Raw genomic sequence first — 25,590 nt, 5'->3', positions numbered from 1 at the left:
TAAGATCAATCAAAAAATGTATGGCAAGGGATCCCTCGACGCAATCTTTGCTCTTAAAAAGAAATAAAAAATTGTGCATCATTGTACACAGATATCCTCAGATTATAATAAGACTTTCTCAAAAAGGATCTCAGCCACAGCTCACAGATCCATGCACATGAAATCTGCAGTCAAAGTCATAGAGCAGTTGCCGTAGGAACTTGAAACCCAATTAATCCAGTTCATGAATGCAGTTGCCTCTAAGCAAGCAAACTCAAGGTATACTGCTGCGTTGCAGAGTTCCACAATGCTTTAGATACAGTTCCATCTTCCAACTTCCAAGACACCTATTATTTGACAGGCTCCAAGACCAATGCTGTTAGGAGTGGGGAGTGCTCCTGCTCAAATTATACTTAATAATAAAATCCCTAATACATAAGCGACAACTCAAGGACAACATTAGGATCGTCACCACAGCCACCTTAGTAACCTATCCTCTACACTTTACATTGACTCTTGTGTAGCTCAAGGGGGGTATCCCTAGTAGGATTACTAGGACCAAAACTGAGGCACAAGGTGAAGCCGAGAGAAACCTTGTTAAAATGGAGATTTTGGGTATTTAGGGTTTTGAAATCAGTGATAGAAAGGAGTCAAGGTAAATTAAATGGCTTATGAAGTCAAGAAGAAGCCCTCTCAAGGTAAACAAAAGCAAGTACGAATTGATGATTTACTTAATGCTTTTACCAGGGAACTGTTGCAGCAAAATCTTGCACCTTGGTTCAAAGCCTTCACCAAGCAAGAAACTTGCACAACAAGACAAGGGAGGCTTCTTGGTAGGACTTGGGGATTAAGTAACCCCAAGCGACTTAAAACTAATTCCCCCAAGATTCCTACAAACTATATCCATCCACACAAGCCTATAATGACTAGGGCAAGATGGAGACTGAGTGTAAGTCAAGTAAAAGGATTCAGAGGGCCTATGAGTCAATCTAAAGCTATCCAGGGCAATGAAGTCTCAAATAGATTCCAGGAACACACCCTAAGCTCACTACACACAAAGCTGCTATAAGTAGGGAAAATTTTGCAATTTTGGAAAGCAAACAATACCTTATAATAGCAGCAAATCCAACTATTCAAAATGCATGAAAAGTGCATGAAATGAAAGATTAGAAAATCAGCAACTTAAGCAATAAAATTCAATAAATTTGCAGAGACAATAAATGGAATTTAAATAATGATGTCATCCCTAATTTCTTGCAGAAAAATGCATGTAAAACATGGATTTTGCTTCTCCGATGCACATAAAATTGATCCTACACCATAGGATATTCATCAAAGAACATTATTTAATTAATAAAACATGTTTAAAGTGAGATGATCTCCAATATCAAGGAAGTTAAATAACAATAAATTTAATTAAACTAGGGTTTGAAAAATTGACCAAAAGACTAAAAACCTATCCACTAGTTGAAGACCAGTGCCTTCACCTAGGGCAATGGGGTCTAGAATACAAACTAGTGTTTTAAAAAACGGCCGGCTCGGAACCAACTCGGCCGAGTTGGTCCGAGCCAGGCCTGAAAACTATGATTCGGCCAAGTATTCGGTTTGGCCGGCCGGGTTAATACCGAGCCAGCCGAGTTGTCTATTAACCTGGCCGGCTCGGCGAAGTTAGTGACAGCGGCGCAATGAAACCGTAAACTGCATTTTTTTTTTTAATCTTCTTTTTGTGGACTCCAAACCAGTTTTAATATTGCCTATTTGGTCTTTGGGGTCCATTCCCCTCTCACAAACCCTATTTAATCCAATCAACCCCTCTCATTCTCTCACAGCCATCTCATGCATTTGAGTGAGAATTAGAGTGAGAGTTTGTGAGGAGTTGTTGAGTTTGTTTTGGACCAGCAGTGAAGAGTCTTGGGCAAGCATTGTAGCTGGAGTGAAGAGCTTCTTGGGCAGCCATTTGGAGCAGCATTGAGGAGTTGGTTTCTTGGAGCAAGCTTGAGGGGGCAATTTGTGCCTGGAGGTATTTTTTTTCACTTGTAAAAATTTGTTTTTGCTTATTAAATTTTATGTGCAAATATAGAAATCCTAAAGAGAGTTTTTTGTGAAAGAAATAAACATTGAATCAATGTTTTTTTTTTTTTTTTTCATTTTCAGATTGTTTGCTTTCATTTCAAAGTCAAAAAATGGCACCTATAGTGAAAGATGCTGCTTGGGCATATGTTGAAATGGTTGAAAGTCAAATGCATTGCAAATTTTGCCATAGGAAAATTAAGGAAGGTCTTGGGAGCATTAAAAGGCTGAAACAACACTTGGCGGGGATTAGAGGCCAAATTACTCCATGTACCTCACCAGAAATTGGGGAGATTAGGAAGGATTTGTTAGCCAGCTTTGAAAAGTTTAAAAAAGATAAGGCTAGGCAAAAAGAGTTAGAGGCTGAAATTGGGAGGAAGAGGAATATACAAAAAATGATGGCTACCAACCCCCATTTTGATTTTAAAGGTTCTTCCTCTATCCCTTGCACTGATGCATCCAACCCCTTCCGATATGTTCCTCCCTCTTTTGAGTCTATTCAAGAAAAAGGAAAGGGTAGAATGAAAAAGGGTGATATGAGTATCAAAAGTTATTTCACTCCCTCCTCTCCATCAGATGCACATGGTCCTCAAGCTAGTAGAAGTCAAATGCAGCCCACTTTAGATGACCATTGGAAGAAAGAATTGAGGGAGACTGCTCGTGATTACATAGCTAGATGGTGGTATGATGCTAATATTCCCTTCAATGTTTCCCGTTCACCATATTATGAGCCTATGTTTAATGCCATACATGCTGCTAGAAAAGGCTTCAAAGGCCCTACTATGGATGAGCTAAGGGGGCATCGTTTGCAGAAAGAAATTTTATCCATTAATGACTATTTGAAAGATTTCAAGGACTCATGGGCAAGAACAGGATGTACCATCATGTCAAATGGATGGACTGATCAAAGAAACCGTACCATCATAAACTTTCTTATCTTCTGCCCATAGGGAACCATGTTTTTAAAATCAGTTGATGCATCTGATAAGGTAAAATATGGTCAATTGTTGTTTCAGCTATTGGATGAGGCTGTTGAGGAGGTGGCGGTGGCTAATGTTGTTCAAATCATCACAGATAATGCCTCTAACTATGTTCTTGCTGGTAAACTGTTAGAGGAAAAACACAAGACCATCTTTTGGACCCCATGTGCTGCACATTGCATAGCCCTCATGCTTGAGGATATTGGAAAATTAGATGGGTCAAAAACACTGTAGATCATGCCAAAAGCATAACAAAATTTATCTACAATCATTCATGAATTTTGAGCCTCATGAGGAAACACAATGGGGGCAGGGATATTATTAGGCCTGCCATCACTAGATTTGCTACTCATTTTTTGACATTGCAATCTATGCTTTCACAACATAGAAACTTGCAAAAGATGTTTTCCAGGGAAGAATGGAATCTAAGCCAGTGGTCTCACAAACTGGAAGGCAAAGAATTGAAAAAGAAAGTTAATGAAGAAATATTTTGGAGAAAGGCAGCAGAGATTGTGAAGCTTGCTAAGCCACTGGTTAAGGTGTTGCGGTTGGTGGATGGGGAAATATTGGCTATGGGCTTCATTTATGAGGCTATGGATCAAGCAAATGAGCAAATAAAGAGGGCATGCAAGGATAAAGTGGCTAATTATGGGCCCATTTGGGCAATCATTGATGAAAGATGGCACAATCAACTCCATCGCCCTATACATGCAGCGGGGTACTTTTTGAACCCGCGGTATCATTATAAAGCTAAGGCGATAGGAGCTTTGAGGGGGGAGGTTAGAGATGGACTGATTGATTACATTGATCGCATGATCCCATTGGAATGTGATCAGCTGGAGATACACTGACAGGTCACGACCTTCACCAATGCCTCGGATACCTTTGGGAAGAACCTAGCAAAGATTGCGAGAGAAGCAGATGAGCCAGGTAAACAAAAATTTCAATTTTCAAATTCTTAATAAGTTTTTTGTTAAATCATTTATAATTTGAAAGTTCGATATAATTTGTAGTTTTGTTGAGCTAACTCATTACACTCCTATGTTTTTTGCAGCACAATGGTGGGAGGCTTTTGGTAGCCATTGTCCTGAATTGCAAAAGTTTGCAATTCGTATTTTGAGTCAAACTTGCAGTGCTACTGGGTGTGAGCGCAATTGGTCTGTCTTTGAGAGGATTCACACAAAGAAGAGAAACCGTTTGGATCAAAAACGGTTAAATGATCTAGTCTATGTCCAATACAACCTTCGGCTCAGACGCAACCAATTGCTGAACAAAAGACCTGATTCAAATCCCATTGTGTTGGAAGACATTGATCCAACATCAGATTGGGTAGTGGAGAGTCATCCAACAGAGTTTGCTTCAGATGAGGATATGGATTTTGAATTATAGATGATAGCATCACTCGAACATAACGTTCAGTTGAATGCAGATCCTGATCCACTTGTACCAGCCTCAGACTCACAGCCAGCAAGTCCTCCAGTTGCAGGCGCTTCCTCTGCTCAGCCATGACAGAAGCGCATATCTTGTCTATCTCAGTTTGCATCTACTGCACAACCTTCTAGTGCTACCACTTCTACAGTTGCAGTTGGAGATGATGATGAGGAGGAGCCATGGGGCCCCCTGTCTGACTCTGATGATGATCCAGAGATTGATCCACATGATCTTGGCTCCTCTAGCAGTAGCTAGTAGCCAGTAGTACTGGTCACAGTTTACTTTTGTTGTAGAGGCCATTTCTAGCCTCCTTGGTTCTGTGTTTTTGTTTTGATCTTTATATCATGATTCATGATCATGTATGTATTGGATAGTGCACTGGGTGCCATTTTGATATAATGGGTATATTCATGAGCCTACTTTGATCATATGTTGTCTTCCATTTATATTCTAATGCTGTGTGTTTGGAAACATGAACGAAAATCTTTAAAATTATGTTTTTTATAAAAAAAATAAAAATATTTAATGTATTTTTTACAATGGCTGAGTCGATACCGAGTCGGAGTCGGAGTCGAAGTCTACCCTCAGCTGAGTCGGTGTCGAAGTCGGAGTTTTAAAACATTGATACAAACCAAACATAGGGCAATCAAAAAAGGGAAACCTAAATCTAGCTTTCTAGGGCAAATTAACCTACTTGACCTAGGGTGTAATTGAGGGCTCTTAATTCTCTTAACCTACTATATTCCTCAAACTTTTAGAAATTGAGGACACAATCAACAATGGACATGTACAAAATTGCCAAAGTAACCTACTTGACAAAAATAGCAACAATTCCCATGAAATTATGCAAGCAATGCAAATAAACCAAATTACAAAGCACGCAATAGCAAAGATCCACCATGAAATTCCTAGAGAAGAACTCGATCCAACCAAAGAGAGAAACCCAAGGCCTAGTTGCTCAACTAGGCTTCCATGGTGCACTAGTTCAAGAGAATCAAGAGAAAAGAAAATGAATGTGTGTTGTGATATCCAAATGGAAGATTTCGACCTCCTACTTATACAAGACAAAGGTAGGTTGATTCCTCACTAAGAAAGCTAAAAGCACCCCAAAATACAAGTAATCCACATAATATGGTGCTAAGGTCACATGCCGACCATCATAATAGCCATCTCAACTCAAAAACATAACAAATAGCCTCAAAATGACCACACACCTATGAATAATAAGGCTAAAATATGTGACTTCATGTTCCATATGAGCCTCTCTCTCTCATCAAAAGGTGCAAGGCAAAGGTAGGTTGATTCCTCACTAAGAAAGCTAAAAGCAACCCAAAATAAAAGTAATCCACATAATATGGTGCTAAGGTCACATACCGACCATCATAATAGCCATCTCAACTCAAAAACATAACAAATAGCCTCAAAATGACCACACACCTATGAATAATAAGGCTAAAATATGTGACTTCATGTTCTAAATGAGCCTCTCTCTCTCATCAAAAGGTGCAAGGCAAAGGTAGGTTGATTCCTCACTAAGAAAGCTAAAAGCACCCCAAAATACAAGTAATCCACATAATATGGTGCTAAGGTCACATGCCGACCATCATAATAGCCATCTCAACTCAAAAACATAACAAATAGCCTCAAAATGACCCCAAACCTATGAATAATAAGGCTAAAAGACGTGACTTCATGTTCTAAATGAGCCTCTCTCTCTCTCTCTCATCAAAAGGTGCAAGGCACACCTCAAAAGGTAATCATCATCGACAAGTGCTCCATTATCAAGGATCCCTCATAAAGTGGTCCATCATCAACATGATATCATGGTCTAGGGTGTCATATCACCTCTCAAAATCATGATAGGATGACATCATAGAGCACGGAGGCAATGCCCTTAATTCCAAAAGGTGTACAAGCCCCTCCAAAGGGGTCCCACCAATTCATTATGACAAAACCATCATCCACAGGGCAATGTCCATCAAAAAAGGGTACAAAGCTAGCTTGGGAGCATCCTGTGGGTCCTAGGGTATATCATTTGTGGAGGCAACGTCCCAACTCTAATGCTCTATGTCCAAGGTACTAGAGGAAGAGGGTGACACCATCTATGCGGTTGAATCATGTCCCTCAAAAAGTGTGCAACAACCTACCTGGAAGTGCTTTGGTTGAGCCACATGTAAGCTACACCTCCTCTCTAAAGTGTTAAAGAAACATGTTGATATCCCTCCAGGGATGGACAATGAAAGATGGAGCAAGGTGAAAATTCTATTGCAATTACTGGTTAATATTCTTCTATCCTTTTAGACTATTTGTCTTTTGTATCTTATTTACGACAAATACTAAATAAAAACACAATTGCAATTTCACCAAAAATTAATCACAGGGACTGGGAAAATAACCCATAAAAATTGAGCACAAAATTTTTGGACAAATTGTTCCTGGAAACACCCTGAAGGAAAACTAGTTCCGCAGATAAGGGCCTATTTATTTCTTCAACAAAATCAAGAGTTACATAAACTGCTTACTTGACATTAGCAAAGCTCCAACAAATTAATCTCTTCACTTCCATAGAGCAAATCGAATTGGGAAAGCAAGATTTTCCCTCTGAAAACTAACTTGGCCTCTCCTAGGCTATTCGCACCTCTTCCAACAACTCACACTAGCTATCTGGAAAATACAAACTAGTCTCCAGAAACTTGCATTGTCTCCGAAAATTAATCTCGTGAGTAAATACTGCCTCCAACAACACGATATACCAACTCACACTACCTCTGGGGAATTGTTTTGGAAATTGGCAACTCGCACTACCTCCGGGGAATTGTTTTGGAAATTGGCAATTGAAACAAGCCTCTGGCAAATTGCACTGGCTACTCGCACTGCCTATTTCAGCGTTCCTTTTGCAGAGTAATTCAACCTCTTCCTTGCTCTCAGAAAACTGGAATCACTATGAAGAATTTCTTTGGAAATTCTTTCCTCAATTTCTCCTGTTGAAACCCTGCTGCTGGTGTCCCCCACATTGTCATTGCATCCATGCTATCACTGCAAATCTGCTTGTTCAAATAAAATCCAAAGGCCCCATCAATCTCCTCTTATAATATCTCGTTGACAAATCGACAACCATGATCTAACTCCAATCAATGGCTAAAATCACATCAACTTCTAAAATTCAATTTTCTGGAAGTCTCTAGAGCAAAATCGATTTGTCTTAATTAAATTAATCTCGATTAATTAACCCATTTCCCTAAGTTTGATTTAAGAAAATAATTAACACTGGTTAATTAAATCTAATTAATACTTTTCACTTAGAAATTGTTTTTGGGTATTGGAGATAATTAATCCATCTGTGCTCCAAGCCTCCTAGACACCATCTGAGACTAGAGCACGTGTTTGAGCTACAAAAACTAGCAACAAGAACCTAACATAGTTCATGGAATTAAGTGAGATCATCATCAAAGATACCTCAAATCATAAGTGTATCGGAGTGCGATATATTCAATGGAACAAGGCATTACAGTACATTACACAAGTCTCATATTCAAAAATCTTTCTAGTTTAAGACTTGTGAAGAAGTTACCCCACTTAAGAATGGGAGGATTACCATGGTCCTATTAGGTGCTTCCAACATCAAGGGGAGGAATAGTTCCTAGGCCGACCCATCAATCAAAGGGTGTAAATGAAAGAATGAAATGGTTTGGGGTTTTTCTTCATGGAAGATGCTATTGTGGTGTACCAACTACGCAACCAATGCCTTTTGAGTAATATGGTGTGAAAACAAAGCAATCATGGGACCTAAGTTACCCTTTCCTCTACCTATTTTTACAACCCTTCGAGTGTACCTTTTTCTTCAATGATGTTCTTTTCTTTACATGGATAGCTTGGCTTACAAGCTTCAATAGATGTATCAAATACCCCATTAAGATATAGCAATTCATTGCTCATCGAGGTTGGGACATTCAAAAGTTCCTTTTGATAGATCATGAAATGGTAGTAATTGGGTGATGGCTAATGAGGGGGGTAGGACTCTGGTTAGGCTTTTGTCCACACACACATTTTTTCCTAGCCAACTTTTGTCTTTTAATATTTTTCTTTTAGTGTGGTTAAATAGACTTTGATCTATCTTTCAACTACATCAACCTCTTAGGGCAAGGTTTTTGGGCCCTTAATGAAATGGCACACAAGTGAAACCAATGAATGTGAGTAGTAAGAAATCAACTTGAACATGGGAGATGGGGCAAAGGAAAGGGTGGAAAGTGGAAAAAATGGATTATCATGCACATGCAACATCAATCAAGGTCTCCTATTTGTGCCCCTCCTTGACAATGGAAAGAAAGGTCTCAAGGAGGGGTACATTGGACTAGAGTTGGGAGATAACCATCAAGGTGAAGTAGGGGAACAAGGATACAATCAAAAGTGGTTAATCATCCAATTTGACCTGTGATCCACACTAAAATGCCTCAAACCATTAAATGAAAGCACTTGATAAAAAAAATTATTAGCATAACTCATATTTGAAGATCAACCTTCATTAGGTGAACTAGCTAGATGAAAGCAATGACTAATCCAAGAGTGACTGAGAGGCAATCGAGAGTGGCTATCTGTAGATCAAAGTAGGGTTGCTGGTTGGTAAGCTAGATCAAATGGGGAGAAATTTTCCCTAGGGTTACCCACAATCTGGTTGGTAACAAGAACCAAAAGGAAGACCAAAGCATGGCACCAAATAATCACCAAACCACCAAATGTTGAAGGAAGGGAAAACCCTTGAACATCTTCCTTTCAAGTGGTAGACTTACTCCTCAAAGGGATTGATTTTAAAGGCTTGTAGAAGACTCGAGCATTTCAACATTAATCTTTATTTACCAAATATTAATCAAGATAGAAAAGATTGTAACCCCACAATCTGGTTGGTAACAAGAACCAAAAGAAAGACCAAAGCATGGCACCAAATAATCACCAAACCACCAAATGTTGAAGGAAGGGAAAACCCTTGAACATCTTCCTTTCAAGTGGTAGACTTACCCCTCAAATGGATTGATTTTAAAGGCTTGTAGAAGACTTGAGCATTTCAACATTAATCTTTATTGACCAAATAATAATCAAGATAGAAAAGATTCTGTTGGGTGTGGAGCCTGATTATCTTCTATATTCAAAGGTATCGCCACATAGGACCCCAGTTCGAAGTAAAATATTCGCTGCAGGCCTAGAGAACATCTGATACTACCCCAAATTAACACTCCCTCTTAGCGAGGAATGTGCTCTAGCAATATATGTTGTTGCATACTGCTCTGACTTTGAAGCATCATCCTCTGCGTCGTTGATGTCTGACATGCTGTCCACTAACTACTACACTACTATTACAACTGTACTGCTGCTGACCCTGCCACTGTCAACACTGCACCCGTACTACAACTCCCTTTGAATTTCTGCATCTGTGTTGCTGCTGGCACTACCACTGCCAACTGTCCCTGCACTACAAACTACTGCTGCTACTGAAACGGATTTTCTACCATACCCATCTGCTCTCTGAACTGAGTGAACTTAGCTCTTCCGAGAGCCTTTGTGAGTATATCAACTACTTGCTCTCCTGTGGGGACATACTGAAGTTGTATTTCCCCACGCTGAACACAGTCTCTGATAAAGTGACAAGGGATATCTTCTCTGAAGCATCATCCTCTGCGCTGCTGATGTCTGACATGTTGTCTACCAACTATTGCAATTCTGTTGCAACTATACTATTGCTGACCCTGCCACTGTCAACACTGCATCCATACTGCAACTCCCTCTGAATTTATGCATCTGTGCTACTGCTGGCACTGACACTGCCAACTGTCCCTACATTGCAAACTATTGCTGCTACTGAAACAATTTTTCTACCATACCCATCTCCTCTCTGAATTGAGTGAACTTAGCTCTTCCAAGAGCCGTTGTGAGTATATCGGCTACTTGCTCTCATGTGGGGACATACTGTAGTTGTACTGGCCCACGTTGAACACAGTCTTTGATAAAGTGACAATGGATATCTATGTGTTTTGACCGATCATGAAATACTGGATTCTTAGAGAGTTTGATACAACTCTAATTATCACAGTAAACCTTGGTCGCTTCCATCCTTTTTCTGAACAAGCTCACAAGCAATTTTCTGAGCCATATAGCTTCGCACGTAGCTGTGCTGGCTGCCATATATTCTGCTTCTGCTGAGCTCAGAGCTACCGATTTTTGCTTCCTGCTGCACCAAGATATCATCCCTGATCCAACACTGAAGCAGTACCCCGAGGTACTTTTTCGGTCTACTGAACTACCTGCCCAATCTGCATCTGTGAACCCATTCAATCTGACATCCTCCCCTCGGGAGTATTTCAACCCATATCCGACTGTTCCACGCACATACCTAAGAATGTGCCTAGCTGCTGCCCAATGCACCCTTTTTGGTTCCACCATGAATTGACTAAGAGTGTTGACAGCAAAGCAAATGTCTAGCCTAGTGTTGACCAGATACATGAGCGACCCAATGAGTTGTTTGTACAAGGTGGGGTCTACTTCCTTGTCTCCTGATGCATCTATTTTCTTCCAGTTGGTGATCATGGGAGTAGCCATGGGTCGACAATCCTACATTCTAGAATCTGAATCTCTTCAATATTTCTATAGCGTATCTTCCTTGTCCAAGGAAGATCTCCCCATTCTTCTGCCAAACTTCCAACGCTAGAAAATAATGCATCAACCCCATGTCCTTCATGTCGAATTCAACTTCAAGATTCTTCTTACAATCCTGGATGAGCCTGGATGACCCAGTTAGGAACAGGTTATCTACATATAATACCAGAATAAGTGCCTCATTTTCTACCATCAAATAGTAGAGATTGGGATCAACATCACTCTTGATAAATCCCAACTATTGCAAGTAACTATCAATCCGACCATACCATGCTTTGGGTGCCCACTTGAGCCCATATAAGGCTTTCTTTAATATGCAAACATGAGTTCTCTTTTCATGAGTTTCAAAGCCTTCGGGTTGTTCTATATACACCTCCTCTTCTATCACCCCATTCAAGAATGTTGCCTTGACCAGTGAAGCACGACCCTTATGAAACCCACAGGTAAGAACAGGTCACATGCCACAACAGGTCAACCGCATAGAACCCGCAGTCTAAACCCTTACCCTGCGAGTTTTGTACAAGACCCGGCTACCCGCATCAAACCTACAGGTAGCCCATTAATCTCTCATCGGACCCCTATAAGACCCTCTGGGCATCAAAACCCACAATTTGTCAAAAAATTCAACTTTTTTCTTTTCTTTTTTGGAAATGAGGTGGAGGAAAAGGGAAATTGGAGGGAAAAAAAACTTTATAAGCACCTCTCACCCTTCCATTTCTCATTCACTTGTCATTTGAGTGTTTGGCTAATTTGTGTGAGTGTTGAAACTTGAGAGTGAAGCTAAAGGAGCGTGAAGGAGTTGTTGGAGGAGGCTAAAGGAGGCTTCATTGGATCAGACTAAGCTTCAGGTAGGCTTCATGAACCTAGTTAGAATGTTTTCCATGTATTTATTTTTGTTTTTAATTTTTTTTTTTAATGATTTTAAATTTGTGTTTGTTTGGGAATGCCTGTGGCCGAGTTTCTCAGCCAGATAGGGCCACTGTGTGGCTGAGAAACTTAGCCACACAGCAGCCCTATGTGGCTGATTTTAAAAAATTTGCAAATTATAAAAAAAAAATATTTTTTCTTCCAAATTTTGTCACCATGCCACCAAAGGGTTTCAGACAGTCTCATGATCCGGCATGGGCATATGGTCAACGAATCATTCCCGATAATGACCACAATATCAAGTGCAATTATTGCAACACCACAATGCATGCGAGCATAAACAAGCTGAAATACCACCTAGCCAAAATTCTTGGGCATGATGTGGGATGTTGTCAAAGTTGCCCTGATGAAGTCACCACTGAAATGGTAGCTGCTTTGGAATCCATTAAAGAAGCAAGTTCCAAGAGGGCAAGAAGGAAGGATGAGATTGTTGGGATAGGTAGATCTTCATCTCAGAGTGAAACATAGTTTCAAAGTCCAAGTATTGGTAACTCCTCTTCAACTGCTATGGCAAACAAGAGTATAACCTCTTCTTTCTTCAATCCTTGTACAACTCCAGGATCTCAACCAACCTTGGACGGTTTCAATGATAAGAAGAGGAAGGAGGCAGATATTGCAGTGAGGAGGTTTTGGTACCATAACAGTCTTTCATTCAACTATGAAAAGTCTTATTTTTATCAGCCCATGGTGGATGGCATTGCATGTGCTGGCCCTGGATACAAAGCCCCATCTTATAATGCACTTAGGGGGAAATAGCTAGATGAGGAGCTTGAGTGTGTCAAGGAACAATTGAAGATCATTAAAAGTGTTAAGTTTAGGTATGTTCTATGCTAGAGCAATTTATTTAAATTTTCACAGTTAGCAATCACATCAACATTACAATAAACTGCAGATAGAACATAAATATAAAATCGCAGAAGACAAGCCAAGACAAGAGGACACAAGATATGGCGCGAGCCAGGGACAAACCCCACAATGTGTGGGGAAACCCTTGATCAATTCTTCTTTTATCTTCAAAGTTCAGCAGAGAAAGAGAGAGAGAGTACATTTACAACAGAAGTCAACACTTTGACTTGTCTAGATCTGAGCATAGATCATCTTCTATAACGATGAGATCAGTTGAAGACATTCTGCTTCAACTGATCCTCCAAGGTGACCTATCATCATGCTGCATCTCGTCCATTTGCTGCACCTTACCGTGTAGCACCATCATGCTACTCATGATCACACTTATCATGATGCTGCCCGTTGCATCATTCATCATAGTTGCACCATTGTTGTACCTTTACTGAGATCATGCTGGCTGTACCTTTTGAAGTTGTTATAGCAGCATCTTTCCAATGATGAGATCTATTTATATCTTCACAGTGCTCTTTGTTAGATAACTTCATTTAGAGCTTCATTATTATAATGACAGTTTCTTCATGTTACATAAACACTATATTTATCATCATGCTGCCCAGATCATCATAATGCTGCTGAAGGATTTTATAGATCCTCTTTGCCACAGGAATACGTTGATAATACATAAGCCAAGGATCTCCTCATTGAACCCTTATCTCATCATTGAGTCATAGCAAGACAGTAATTTTCTTGACGGTGGCTCCCAGCAGCTTCACGCCTTTATTGTGGCTCCATGCATTGTTCATGTTGTGGCTTCTATGTTGTATTCTCCATGCGTATATCATGCATAGAGTCTTCAGGCTGTTCTTATACCATGGTGCAGATATCAGTCACCTTTGACAACGGATAGGGTTTATGTCTGCGCGTATAGTATCCATGTTGTATACATGCTCATGATGCTCTACATATACATAACAGCGTATATGTTAACGTCTGCGTATACCATGATGCTCGGCATATACATAACAACGTATGCCCTGCGTACGCATTTCCATGACTGCGTTATTAGTGTTGAATTTGCCTGTTGAATTTCCATAACTACGTTATGACATCATATAACCTCATCGTGTAATCCATCGTCGACAAGGTGAGAACTATATATAATCTCCAGCGTAAGAATATCTTTGTCTTCCTTTGCCTGCAGATCTTTATGACCTGCGTATGCGTCTTCATTGTCAGCAGAGACTGCGTTTATTCCTTCTCTTACTGCGGCTAGGCTCTACTGCTGCGTATAAGTGTGAACATTGACTGTGGATAGCATGACCATTGACGCGTGAATATCTCCCATGACGGCATGAAACCAGCGTATCCACTATGAACAGTGTATGCCAACATATAGGTTTGCATGCGTGACTGTAATTTAGGGCCTTTCCTTTGGTTGCATATGAGGCCTCCTTTACTGTGGCCAGATCTTTGCAACTAGGGCAACGTACAGCAGCTAGGGTAAGGCTAGATCAGCCTTTAGAGAAACGTATTCTCCTTTAGATCTCTCTGTCCACAAAACCCAAACACGTGGAAAGAGATCACAAGAGATGTGTGTAAATGATATCAAATCCTCATCTATTTATACTAAAACGAGGAAGATGAATAGACACGTCGGTTGGGCTTCTAGAGCCTACATAAGAGCTGGTCGGCTTGATAATAATTACATAAACAAAATAAATTCATATCTCCATAAATATTTATCGGAATTGGATGATCTTTGGATCAATCCTACACCTCTCGACGAGAGGGATCCAATAAAAATATCAGCTGCCATAAATAAGCTGACCCACATGGAGTTTGGCCCTAGTTGCCAATTTAACAAAAAGTTCATGGAAATTTACAGGTTGTACAATTATGTCTGATGGGTTGATGGATCAAAGGGGTAGGACAATAATAAATTTTGTTGTAGCGTGCCCTAAAGGAACCATGTTCCTAAAATCCATTGATGCATATGCAAATGTAAAAGATGCACATTTGATTTTTTCATTGTTGGCTGGTGTGGTGGAGGAAGTTGGGGTTGCAAATGTTGTCCAAGTAATCACAGACAATGCAAAAAATTATGTGGCAGCTGGAAGGTTGCTTTGTGCCAAATATCCCACCATTTTTTGGACTCCATACGCTGCCCATTGCATAGACTTGATGCTAGAGGACATTGGGAAGTTGGAGTGGGTGCAAGACATTGTGCAAGAATGCAAGCATATTACCAAGTATATTTATAATCATGCTTGGGTGTTGAACCTTATGAGGGAAATCACACAAGGTGAGCTTAGTCGCCCAACTGTCACACGGTTTGCTACAAACTTTCTTTCCCTCCAAAGCCTTTTGTATGAGTACCAAGCTTTGAGAAGAATGTTTTTTTAGCCAGCAATGGGTATTCTGGAAAGATAGCACAAAACCGGAAGCAATGTCTATGAAAACATTTGTCTTTGCTGATAGTTTGTGGGACAAAGTGACTGAGATTATCAGCTTCATTGAGCCCCTTGAGAAAGTCTTGAGATTGATGGATGGAGAGAAACCTGCAATGGGATATATTTATGAGGGCATGGACAGGGCCAAAGAGGCCATCAAGACTTTCTATAAGGGAAATGAATATAAATATCCCCCTTTATGGCAAATTATTGATTCCAGGTGGGACAAGAAACTACATTCACCATTGCATGCAACAGGAGCATATCTCAATCCGAGCTTATTCTATAATGAGGGGTCTAGCATTCAAAGAGATCCCGAAGTGATGAGAGGTGTTATGATATGCATTGAGAAGATGTTCACAGATCTAGATATTCAGGACAAAATCAACTTACAACGAGATATGTATAAAGAAGCATCTTCTGTGTTTGGATTCAGCTCAAGCAAATGTCTCAAGCACAAGAAAATGCCTTGTAAGTGAAAATTGTTAGAACTTAGCTTGTAATTTTGCTAGTTCTCTTTTATATCTTTGGCATTGCAAACTGATAATCTTTGTTGTTATTTTTTTATAGCGCATTGGTGATAGATTGTGGCACTAAGGCACCACAATTACAAGAATTCGCCATCAGAGTTTTGAGTCAAACCTGCAGTGCTTCTTCTTGTGACCGCAATTAGTCAGTGTTTGAGAACATCCAAGTCAAAAAGAGAAATAATTTGGAGCATGAGAGGTTGGAGAAGTTGGTTTTCATCTACTACAACCTTCAAATGCTCACAAAACAAGTGCAACCAAAGGATACAGATCCAATTTTATTGGATACTATTGATTTAGAGTCTTATTGGGTTGTGGAGGAGGAGGCCCCTGATTTGAGTTGGCTTGATGAAGAGACTGAGGATCTCTCTAGTTTGCCATCTCAAATGGAGATTCCAAATACACCTGCCTCACAGTTGCTTCAGTCTTCTGATGTTACCACTAGCTCCACGAGGGCTTATTTTAGGCGTGGTCATCCATGAGTGATGAGGCTCAAGATTGTTATGAGATAATCATTTATCATTTATGACATTTATTTGAATTTTGAACTCGCTGACATTTTTTATTTTAATTATGAAATCATGAGTCCTTTTCTTATTCAGTATCTAAATGTTTTGCTTACAAAAATCGAATATGTTATGTTGTACTTTTATAGATATGAGATGATGTTATAAATTATTGCATATATTGTGGTTTTTATAACATATAAGGATTGGAATTGTCATTAGTTTCTTTTTTGTGCTTGAAATTTACCACATTTTAAGTTTTTTTTTGTATTTTGACGAGTCTTATAAGGGTCGTTCCCGAGTCTTATACGAGTCGATGCCGTGACAAGTCTTATACGAGTATGAGTCGTGCAACATTGGTCTTGACATCCATCTAGTGAATCTCCCATCCCAATTGAGCTGCTAGGGATATAACGGATATGATAGAGGTGTATCGAGCAATTAGGGCGAAGGTCTCTTCATAGTCTATTCCTTCTTTTTGAGCATACCCCTTTGCCATGAACCTTGCCTTATACTGCTCTATACTGCCATCAGCAGCATACTTGATCTTGTAGATCCATCGTGATCCTACAACTAATTTATTTTCTGGTCTAGGTACTACTTCCCAGACATCATTCGTCATGATGGAGTTGTATTCTTCTACCATGCCATCCACCCATACTTGGTGTTGAACAACTTCTTAAAAGCTATAGGGTTCTTCAACCTAAGCTACCAATGCCTGGTATCTGTCAAGTTGTCTACGTTGCCTTTTCTTGGTTCTAGGAGCTCCAACAAACTCCTCTGTGTCCCTCAGTGTTTGTCATACTTCTCTGTTGATTCTACCACTGGTGGTAGGAGGCTCAACCAACTCCTCCTGATCCTGTCATTCCATCTGCTGAGAACTATTTGCATTTCCTCCCTCTGAGGAGATACTAGTACGAGTCATTGTAGTTGATCCAGGTGTCTGTCCTGCTACCTGTCCTCCTTGCTGCCCCTGCTACTCCTGGACTAATGGAACATCTCCTGACTAATCTTTTGCAGACATCTCACGAGATCTCCTGAAAGATTTGTCCTCCATGAACTTTGCATCCCATCTCACTACAATCTTCCTGCTGCTAGGAATGTAAATTTTGTATGCCTTTGAGGTCTCATTGTATCCTACGAGATACCCCTTTTTTGCAGTCTGATCCAGTTTATTGCGCTTCTTGTTTGGAATGTGACAAAAAGCCACACCTCTGAACATCCGGAGATGACTGACTTTCGGCTTCTTCCCTGTGAAGACCCCTTCGAGTGTTTTCTTCCCCAATGCTCTATGAGGAGTTCTATTCTGGATATACACTACTGTGTTGCAAGCTTCTGCCCATAGATACCTAGGTAGATCCTAATCATACAACATAGCTTTGGCTGCCCCAATAATAGTTCTATTTTTCCATTCTGCTCTGGATTATATGGAGTTGTCCACTCTCTTTTGATGCCCTCCTTTGCGCAGAAATCTGTGAAGTCTTTGTCCGTATATTCTCCACCATTATCTGAATGCAATACCTTTATCTTTTTCCCTGTCATATTTTCAACAAGAGCTTTAAACTCTCGGAAACGATCAAAGACCTCATCCTTGGTCTTTAAGAAATAGATCCAGGTTTTTCTGGAGTGATCATTGATAAAGGTGACGAAGTATTCGCCACCACTAAGATCTCCTGTGGACATAAAACCATAGATATCTAAGTATATTAATCCTAATACACATTCTACTCTATTGTTACTTTTGGAAAAAGCTGCTTTAGCATACTTCCCTAGTACACATCCTCTGCATAAGTCATCATGTTCACTACTAAGGATTGGTACTCCTGTAACAGTCTCTCTGAGCATCCTCAGTGCTCCATGGTGTAAATGCCCCATTCACCTGTGCCATAATTCATTTCACTCCTTCTCACCATTATAGTTGTTGCCTATCAATGCCATTGGTGACTCAAGCTGCAATCTATACAACTTGTTGCTTTGAATCCCAATTTGCATTTTCTTCTTCCAGCTTGGATGCTTGACGTATACTTTCTTTCCCATGAAGTATACATCGTATCCCTTGTCCTGTAACTGAGACACTGAAATCAAGTTCATTCCTAATCCTGGCACATGGAGAACATAGGTGGCTCAGACACTGGTCCCTGCTTCCGTTTGAAATGCTATAGTGCCTCTCCCTACTGGAGTACATTTTGTTTTGTTTCCCATAGTAATTTGGAAGTCCATTTGTTCTTCTTGATAGCTCAAGAAATGTTCTCGTACTCCAATTATATGAGTTGAAGCCCTGCTATCAATGTACAAAACATCTACTGTCACTAAATTTGCTAGGCATGTGAATTCTTCATCTAATCTGGTAGATAAATCTGAGCCACTTTGAGTATCCATATTGTGCCAATTTCTGACGCTAACTTATCCCAGCAGCTGCTGCAAGAAAAACTACGTCCCACCTGAGACAACGACTCTTGCTAAATCTTTTGTTGCGTTGTTCCTTCTACCACTGACAAATTTCGATTGGAAAGACTTAACTCTCTGTGAACCCACTCAGAGATAGTTTTCCCATGAAATCCAATCCTCTTGGCTTTGAACTATGCAAGTCCCTTGGAGATTCGAATTACTGCCCCTACAGGAATTTCAAATTCCTTTCTCCCTTCAATGCTGGGTCTTCCGACTTCTTCCTTCTACTTTCCCTTAACTCTTATACCATGTGAAAATTTCTAAACAAAAGTCCTACTGCAATAATTAATATTATTTCTTCTACTTATTATCTCAAAAATAAGTTATTCACAATGTTCTTACAACAAATATCAAAATATATTCTATTGCAGCCTTCACAATTAAAATATTGCAGAAAGTAAATGTAAGGAAAAATACTGGCACAAATATAATCACAATGACAATTATCTTTGGACAATCATCCCCGGAAAAACCCAATGTGGGAAAACTGGTGCAACAGATGAGGGTTTTATTATTCTTCAGCAAATTCTCATGTACAAATTACAACAAAAAAAACATGAGTGAGAAATTTTACAGATGCTTCCTGACAAATTTCTGATCCACATGAAGTACTTCCTCTTCCCCGGAATCCTTTCGCGTCCCTCTACGTCAAACTTCTCACATTGGCCCAGCGTCAAGTTGCCCACGCAAGCTCTACGTTAATCTCCCTTTGCAATGCGTCACCTTGCTCTTGCACTGCGTCTTGTTGCCTTGCACTCTCTGAAGATGTTGATGCCCTCTCTTCCTTTCTCACTTGCAACTCTCCCACTGATTTGATTTTCTCTTGCCAAACTTCGACTAGTGAGAAAATCGATCTTACTTGGGTAACTGAGTATCTGCCTCTAGTGTGTTCTCCAAGTGCCCATCAAGCCTCCTCTTAAATCCTCTTGTTGATCAATCAACAACCCAGATTAGATTCTAATCAATGGCTACGATTATTTGACTTGATCTTCGCCTTCTTTTAGAAGTTTCACCCACAATTTAGATTAATACCCATTAATTATTTTAATTTCCTAAGTTTAGACTTAGGGTCCCATTAAAAATAATTAATAATTTTAATAAAACTATCATCAGGTGGAATTTCCCAAAACGATTTCTAGTTATCGGAGAATGCATGTGTCTAAGCCTTCCTGCAAATTTTGAGGCCTAGAGCACATCTGATGCTACCCCAAATCAACAAGCAAGTTGTGGACCAACCACAATTGGAGAAGCAAAGAGGAGACCGAGTTGAGACATCCACTCAAGTAGAGACCTCCAATAGGGGAAAATTTCGAGCCAAGTGGGCAGAGGGAGCACATGCAACCATACCTCCAGGTGAGAGGTGGGGCAATGTGAAGCAATAGTCCCAAGAGTTTAGAAATTGGGTAGGATCCATTGAGGTGTTTTTTTGTCTCATGGATCATTACCTTGCTATGGGGGCCCACAGTATCCAATAGCAAGAGGATCAATCTCAGTCAAAACTAAGGAGTGCAGAGCAGTGTTGACAACAGAGTAGGAGGCTCAGGAACAAAGTCAACAACAACACAGTTTTCCCAATAGATAGTGGCAGACACAGTTGATTCAGTTTATTTTTGGATGCTTTTCGGTTGCAGATGTTGCAATAGCAACAACAACAATGACAATTGTTGCATGTAGAACATTCCAAAGGTGCGAGATTGAAATAGAGTTAAAACCCTTTCTTGTTGAGAGGGAATGTTGAAAATAGCAACAAGAAATGTTAAAAATAACATCTAGAAAAATCCTAATTTAATTTGTCCTTGAATTAAATCGAAATTCTATTCTCATAGCAACTTGTAATAATTAACAAAGTTAAGATGGCTTAGTTGGCTCAGTAAATTCGAGTTGGGAGTTTATCTAGAGTCATGTAGAGTGATTCCTAAATTTTAGGGGCCCAAGTTGAGTTCTTTTGAGTTGTAATTAATTAACTCAGTCTAATTGAGTTATAGTTAGTTAAACTAGTTCTAACTGTTGGAAGAACTAGTAGGAGGTCTAGTAGCGGGGACGAGTGTTATGAATATAATTCATAACAAGTCAAATAAATAAAATTAATATAAATATTAAATAATCAAATACTAATTATGTTAAGTAGTCATTAGTTAAGTGGAAAGGCATGTCTAAAAGACATGCCTAATCATGAAAGGTCACCTGCATATGTATAAAAAGCAGGGCCTCATAGTAACTTTCATATCACTTGTACAATTTTATATATATTAATAAATTATTATTATTAAATACCTTGTGTATTTTTACATTCAAGTATAAAGCTATCAGTTTTTATGCTTCAGTGGTATCAAAGCCATGGCACACAATATAATCATGTGGGTTTTTGAATGTTGTTCGCCACACAATGTGCCATTAGGTTCACATCCTGAATGCGTTGAGCAGTTTAATAAAATTCAAGAAGTATTTCAGCGATTAGAAAAATCATGTGCAGAAGTTAAAACATGTCTAAAGGAAATCAATAATAAAGACGATGAGCCAAAGGCAAAGAAACAAATGTTAATGTAACAAAGACCCAACAACCAACAAAATTTGCCAAGAAATAGAGTAGTGAAGAGGACAATTCAGATGAGAGTGATGCTAATCTGAAGGTTAATAAGCAGCAGACTGCTAAGGTAATTAAAACCCCACAACAAGCAAAAGTTGTAAAGGAGGAGAGTAGCAGTGATGAAGATGAAAGCTTGGTATAGAGTTCAGATGAGAGCGATGCTAAACCAAAGGTTAAGAAATGCACTGATAAGGTGGTCAAGGGCTAAAAACCTGCCAAAGTTGTGAAGCAAGAGAGCAGCAGCGAAGATGAAAGCTCAGAGGAGAGTGATGATGAACCTAAATATAAACATCAAGTTGCTAAGGATTCTAAATGAGAGGAAGATAGTGACGAGGAAATGAAGGATATGGAAGGACAAACTCCAGCTGCAAAGGATACTTTGGCGACTCCAAAATATCAGAGGGATCAAGCTTTTACGCCAAACAAGTCAATGACTCCAGTAACTCCTGGATCAAGGACCCTTTTTGTAGAAAATTTGTCATACTCTATTGATAAAGACAATCTATTCGAATTTTCTCAAGATGCTAGAGAAGTGGTGGATGTTCAGATGGCCAAGTGGGACAATGGCTCCCTTAGAGGTTTTGGACATGTGCAATTTGCAACTAAAAAATAGAGGAGAGACCAATGGAATGGGGCAGCAGCAAAACAAATACAAGAAAAAGAGATTCAACCAACTTAGAACATGAACAGGGGAAAGCAAAAACAGAGGAGAGACCAATGGAATTGGGTAGCAGGAAAAAAAGAACTTGTACCAGAATAATAGATGCAGGAAAAATGATTGGCAGTAGTCTTGAAGAAACAAATTTAAATATGGACAAACGGGAAGGAAAAAATGACCTTCCCAATTTGAATTTGTTGCCAGTTGAGTTGGATGATTCTGTACAGGTTACTTAAAGTGTAGCACTAGTGCAACTTCATTGCTCCATCAGTTAACTGAAGATTCACTCATAAATAACTCATGCATGTCAGTTCAAAGGAAGATCCAGTTGAAATTAGAGTTCAAGGACAATGTACTATTGGTTGTATAATTTTCTGAGTTGTATAGATGGTGCATGTAATTGAGGGCCTATGGATGGATTACGCAGTTATGAGTGGGGAATTTCCCAATTAAATATGAGCTAATTCTCTCAAGAATTGCGCAAGGAAGTAGGGGCTTGGTAGGCATCAAAATTGGTTAAGCGTTGGCTTGAGGTAATTTGTGAAGCATAGAGAGATTGTACTTGTGTAGGTATTGTTCAAGTTGAACTTGCATTGTAATTTCTTCTCAGATCTTCTGGTTAATGCAATATGGATAGTCAAGGTTTTTAGCAATTGCTTTCCCCAAAGACATATTGTGTTATGTGGATTGATATTCTTCCTTTTCTGCTTATTGTTTTCATCGATCAATTTTGGTTTCCACTAAAGAGTAGAGCAGATTCTTGTCTTTTGTTTTAGCATATCACATAAGTTGTTGAATCTACAAGTAAAAAACTACATTAAGAAGTAACAATTCCATACATTAATCAATTTGAAGAGAACTTTATCAACATAAAGCACTTACAAGATAACACAATACATCCATCCAACATCCAAGAAATAACTCCAAATACATAATCGTACTAGCTTCCAAACATCAAAATGCATCCAAAAGATCTCCAACAGCCAAAAGAAACAAGTACGAGTTCTTCTCAAGGAGTCGAATTCCAAGTGTGATGATAATGAGAGACTAAATGAGGTCTCTCACAATTATACATGTCTAATCAAGCCTAATTTTAACCCAAATCCCCTCTTAGTTATCAAATGATGGGCATAAATTAATTATAGTTACAAGCTAACCACATAGCCAATGTGAAATCATAAAAATTAACACATAAGAGGGTCGAAATGCCGACATCCACTGCATGGGTCTCTTGGAGGCATGCGTTGAGGTCCCTCAATGCCAAATTGATTCAATAGGGCTACAAAAATCATCCTTTAGGGGTTGGCCCCTAGATATCCATGCAAATCATCATGTGGGCCCCTGTTTTGTGTTTGGGGCACAAAATGGGCCTCATGGGTCTCTTGATGATCAAATAGCCTGATTTTGTTCCAACGTTGACGGCTCAAGCTTCTAAGTATGGTGCTATCCTTCTCATGTCTCAAGGGGTGAGACCACCTCATCTGGGACTCAGATCAACTCCCAAACCATAAGTGCACTGCTAAGCCGGTTGGGGGCATACTGGTCCAAGTGCATCATCTCATGAATGATGCAAGGCAAAGCACAGACTGTTGGGGTGCTATAGGTGCCCATGGAGTGGGATGATGCTCTACAAACAACAAGAATCCCACAACTCTCAACGCTTCACCAGTAGGGTGTAATGTGCTCCTCTAGTGGACTTAGGCCCCAGTTAAGTTGTCCAACCCATGATGAAAACCACCTACCAATCACACATAATGTCTAGTGTTGCACCTTCACCATTAGGTACAATTAATCATTAGTGCATCTAAGTGAACCAAGCTTGTTAGTCACAGGCAAATTGAGACTTGATATGGGGCTTCCTTTCCAAATTTGGGGCTTTGATCACATAAAAGTGTTACTCCCTAGGTAGGAGTGGTTAATAGACGATCCTATCTGGGTTGGAAAAGTCATGTCCCTGGTACATCCTTCAATTAATAGGTGGCATGTGAATGATGATGAAATGGAGGAGGACACAAGGGACTCGAGGCCAAATGCCATAGGTACAAGGATAACAATAATAAGGAAGTCCACATATCAGGTGTATAAATGTGATCTGGAAGCAATTGTGGTTACATGAGTTACCCCAACCTTTGTTTTTCTAACCCTCTTTATTTGCCTTTTTCTTTTTCTTGATTTTTCTTTGTATTACTGCTCGAAGCTCCAGGACATGAGAGCATGTTGTATATGATGTAAAGTAGTTATTACCCCCTTGAGGTGGGGCAATTTAATGCCTACCGAGGATTGGGATGTGCATGGGTTCCTTTAAATATGTGAGGGGCACTCATGGGCCCTAGGAACCAAGGTGATGGCCATAATGATAAGTGGTAAAGCTCATGTTTGGCTTTTGCCCACGTGCTATATCAAATGTCCTGGCCATCTTTCGCATTTTATGATTTTCTTTTTCTTTTGTTTGTTGTTTGTGGTCATGATGTGCTTTTAACTTTCTTTTAGCTGCATCAACCTCCTGGGCAATGTTTCTAGGCCCGACCCATATGGGGTGTGCCAATGCTTTGTGGACCCAAAGAAGTAAGATGGTGATATAGGGCTTGTAATGTGTGAAGGAGAGTGAAAAATGTGGAATGGGGAAATGGGACCACGCTACCAAAATCGAGGTTTCCCAAGTAGTGCCTTTCGTAAATCCATAGACAAATAGGGGAGATCCCATAGGACTAGGATTAAAAACTAACCCCCCATTTAAGGTGAAGGAACAAAACCACAGTCAAAGCCCTTCCTTCTTCCATGTCACGTAATAATCCATGCCCAAAATTCCCAAATGAAAAACAAGCATAAGCACCTGATTGCATAATGATAAACATACCTTTTGGGTCAGATTGCCCACCTTCTAACATATGCTCTTAACAAAAGGGTGAGGAAACATACAATTGATGCAAGAAGTAGAGATAAAATGGCACATCACATCGGCTACAAGGTGGCTCTCAAGGGTTGCTAGCTGGAAAAAGATGAATAAGAGAAAAGCTCTCCTAGGGGTCCTCACTTTTGGTGGTCAACATGACTATTAAGCCAAAGTACTAAGGATAAATAATAAAATTATTTAAGTGAAATAGATATGATCTCAACTATTGATCTTAAGTTGAGGTGAAATCTAATCTCAATCAACCGTCAATCACTTAGGAGATTAGGGTTAGGGATTTGGCTTAATGAAAATTATAAACAAAAGCCTAAGGGAGAGGTGAAGATACAAGACAAGAGGCAACCACTGCATTTTGAGAAAGCGACTTTCTCAAAGAAGGAGAGAGAGATTTGCTCTAGATCCTGGAAAATTTTAAGGATGTAAATTTATTTTAAAGTTCAGAAAACATGGCGAATGTTAATATGCAAATTGTAAAATGCTTGGTAAAATTTCTGTAAAAAAATTCAAATTTCTAATGCTTTTATATAGTATCTATAAAATTTTGGTGATTTCTAAGGTAAAATGATTTTATACTATAAAATTTGGGTGAATCATGTTTAGAAAATATGGACATTGGCAAGTCTCT

The 25,590-nt window shown here is 39.5% G+C and overlaps 1 protein-coding gene across 3 annotated transcripts in view; it reads right to left on the bottom strand.

The window, feature by feature from the left end:
* The window catches only part of LOC149198752 (uncharacterized), a 254,354-nt gene that overhangs the window by 1,204 nt on the left and 227,560 nt on the right, over positions 1 to 25,590 (bottom strand). The gene's annotated exons all lie outside the window — the stretch shown is intronic.

This window comes from Pinus tabuliformis, chromosome 2_1 (assembly GCF_031772625.1).
Source record: "Pinus tabuliformis cultivar Carrire ecotype Pingquan chromosome 2_1, CPIR1, whole genome shotgun sequence".
Lineage (NCBI taxonomy): Eukaryota > Viridiplantae > Streptophyta > Pinopsida > Pinales > Pinaceae > Pinus > Pinus tabuliformis.
This window is presented reverse-complemented; position numbering and strand designations above follow the sequence as displayed.